Source organism: Colobus angolensis, unplaced genomic scaffold, assembly GCF_000951035.1.
Source record: "Colobus angolensis palliatus isolate OR3802 unplaced genomic scaffold, Cang.pa_1.0 Scaffold26, whole genome shotgun sequence".
Taxonomy (NCBI): Eukaryota; Metazoa; Chordata; class Mammalia; order Primates; family Cercopithecidae; genus Colobus; species Colobus angolensis.
In genome coordinates this window covers 2,570,349-2,574,000 of record NW_012115821.1, presented here as the reverse complement: position 1 = coordinate 2,574,000, position 3,652 = coordinate 2,570,349, and the positions used below count along the sequence as shown (strand labels likewise).

The following is a 3,652-nucleotide window of genomic DNA, read 5'->3' as shown; positions in this document are numbered from 1 at the left end:
CGGGGCCGGGCCGAGGCCTCGGAGCTCGCGGAGGCAAGGCCGAGGATAAGGAGTGGATGCCTGTCACCAAGCTGGGCCGCTTGGTCAAGGACATGAAGATCAAGTCCCTGAGGGAGATCTACCTCTTCTCCCTGCCCATTAAGGAATCTGAGATCATGGACTTTTTCTTGGGGGCCTTTCTCAAAGACGAGGTTTTGAAGATTATGCCGGTGCAGAAGCAGACCCCTGCCGGCCAGCGCACCAGGTTCAAGGCGTTTGTTGCTATCGGGGAGTACAATGGCCACGTCGGCCTGGGTGTTACGTGCTCCAAGGAGGTGGCCACCGCCATCCGTGGGGCTATCATCCTGGCCAAACTCTCCATTGTCCCCGTGCGCAGAGGCTACTGGGGGAACAAGATCGGCAAGCCCCACACCGTCTCTTGCAAGGCGACAGGCCGCTGCGGCTCTGTGCTGGTGCGCCTCATCCCTGCACCCAGGGGCACTGGCATCGTCTCAGCGCCTGTGCCCAAGAAGCTGCTCATGATGGCTGGTATCGATGACTGCTACACCTCAGCCCGGGGCTGCACTGCCACCCTGGGCAACTTCACCAAGGCCACCTTTGATGCCATCTCTAAGATCTACAGCTACCTGACCCCTGACCTCTGGAAGGAGACTGTATCTACCAAGTCTCCCTATCAGGAATTCACTGACCACCTTGTCAAGACCCACACCAGAGTCTCCGCGCAGCGGACCCAGGCTCCAGCTGTGGCTACAACATAGGGTTTTTATACAAGAAAAAAAAAGTGAATTAAGCCTGAAAAAACCATATGATCCAGCAATTCCTTTCCTAAGTATATGCACCACAAAAGTGAAAACACGCATTTTTAAAAAGCTGCACACAAATGTTCATGGTAGCGTTATTCATAATAGCCAAATGGTGGGAACTATCATATGTTTATCAGCTGAAGAACAGATTTTTAAAATGTGACATATCCATATAACGGAATATTAGTCAGCAATAAAAAGGAGTGAGGTATATACTCAAGGGAATTGAAAACATTTGTTCACACAAACAAATTTGGACATGAATGTTCACAGAAACATTCTCCGTAATAGCTAAAAAGTAGAAACAACTCAAGTGTCCATCACTTGATGAGTAGATATGCAGAATGTAGTATATGTATATGATGGAATACTACTCAGCCATAAAAAGGAATGAAATTCTGGTACATACTACAACATGGATGAATACTGAAAACATTATGTTAAGTAAAAGAAGCCAAACAAAAAGGCCACATATCCATAGAGACAGAAAATAAGTTAGTGGTTGCCAGGGAGTTGGGGGATGAGGTGGAGTGAATAGGGAATGACTATTAATGGGTATGAAATTTCTTTTTGGGGTGATGAAATGATCTGAAATTAGATAGTGGGGATAGTTGTGCAACTTTGTGATTATACTAAAAACCAGTGAATTGTACACTTTAAAAGGGTGAATTTTATGGTATGTGAGTATAAATCAATCGATTAATAATGAAATAAGCAATTGACAAAAAAAAGATAAGTTTAAGAAAAGAAATGAAATCTATGCCAAGACATGGATGAATCTCAAAAACACTGTTAAGTGAAAGAAGCCAATTATAAAGGACCACATATAGTATTGATCCCATTTATATGAAATGTCTAGATTAAGCAAATCTAGATAGATAGAAATTAGATTAGTAGTTGCCTAGGGCTGAGGGAATTAGGGAGAAATGGGGAATGACTGCTAATTAGTACAGGGTTTTTTTGGGGGACAATGCAAATGTTCTAAAGTTAGATTATAGCAATGGTTGCACAACTCTGTAAATCCATAGAAGTTCATTGCGTTGTACATTTTACATAGGTGAACTGTATGGCATGTGAATTATATCCCAATAAAGCTGTCACCAAAAAAAAAAAGAGGTAAAACCACAGAAAACATCTTAACTTGTACCTGTATTTGCTGAATATTCTACATGAGTGTGTAATATGTACATCTTCAGAAAGAAGGTGTTCAAATTTCTCTTGATTTGGAAAAAAATGCTGTTACATAAAACAAGGTAAAAATCAGAGCAGAAAAAATACTGTACATGAGCTCAGTTATAAAACCGAGTGCATACATGTAAGGGAAAAAAACCTAGAGGAAAATATACTAAAAAATTATTGACAGTACTGATTTCTGAGTTCTGATCATTGGATGATTTTAATTTACTGTGGTGGAGGAAGTTTTTCTTTCTGTTTTTCTATATTAGCACATACTACTTCTTTATGCTTTTGTTTTATTTTTTAATTGACACAATCATCACATATTTATGGGATACATAGTGATGTTTCAATACTTACAATGTGTAGTGATCAGATGAGGGTGATTAGCATATCCATCATGTAAAACATTTATCATTTCTTTGTGCTGGGAATATTCAATATCCTCCTTTGAGATGATTGAACCTATATATTATTGTTAATTACAGTCACCCTACAGTGCTATAGAACACCAGAACGTATTGCTCTTATCTAGTTGTAATTTTGCACATACTACTTTTTGATTTCTAATTGGAAACGCACATGCAATCATACAAAAGCTTATTCAGCAATGAAATGTAAGCCTCCCTCACATCCTTGTTCCTCAGTTCCTCATTTCCAGGGCTGCCACGTAAGATTGTTAAAGACGTCGGCTGCACAATGGCACCTGGCTAAGGCAGTGAGTGGGGGCTGTAATCTAGCCAGGGTTCTGCTGGATAAGCCATAACTCGTGGCTTTGAGAAAAAGAGTCCTTTTCATCTTAACCACACGAAAGCGTTATGCAACCAAGTGGCCATTCTGCCCTTTTCCCCTGCCCAAAGATACCACTGTTCCTAGTTTCTTGTATATCCATCCTGACATAGTCTATGATATCCAAACATATACCGCATACTATAACATATATATAAAGAGTAAAGAAATGGCAATACAATGACAGCAAAAGGCAGCACAGTATAATCAGAATTCTAGTATTTCTACAGAAGTCATTCAAGGCACTATGGTGAAATTGGATTTAAGGAAAGAAAACAAAATACTTGGAACAAATAAATCTTAAGGTAAGAAGCCTAAATGCAATGATTGTTGAATTGTTTTCCACCTGAGCTGTCCTCAATTCACGTGAATTGTTTATACAGCAAATGAAATTGGTTGCATCCATTGTCAAGGGGGTTCCTATTTGGTATTTCACTCATTGTGCTCCCCACAGCTTAGAAGAATGTGGAAGGTTGTCTGTGGTCCAGTTTCCACTGCAGAAAGCTTTAGGATTTTAATTTTCTGAGAAACCTGAGAATGGGTGTCCCCAGGTGAAACGTGGCCCTTCCATTTCATTCACTCTTGTGTCCTTCAGAACAAGAACTGCTTCAACAGGCAATCCTAGGCCACTCTCTCCATTTGTATCCCCACATCTCTACATTCATTCCATCTGGGGAGAAGTCTTAACTCGTTCAGAGAAAATGATGGTTAAATCAGTAATAAGTCACACTATGAGATCTGATTGTAAGGATTGCTCTGTCACTCTGCGGAACTTTTGTCTCTGTTCTTGTTTTATGTTTTGCCTCATTACAGAGGGCCATACTGGTCTTCTTTTGGGTTCTAATGCTTTTGCCTTAGGCTCTTTATACTTGTGGCTCTTTAAG

General features: G+C 40.6%; 1 pseudogene across 1 annotated transcript; it reads left to right on the top strand.

Annotated features, from left to right (window-relative positions):
• The first annotated feature begins 2 nt into the window (after window positions 1-2).
• Window positions 3-801, top strand: LOC105515354 (annotated as a pseudogene). Its single transcript, XR_001002308.1, has one exon. The product of XR_001002308.1 is annotated as a 40S ribosomal protein S2 pseudogene (transcript).
• Window positions 802-3,652: the final 2,851 nt, after the last annotated feature.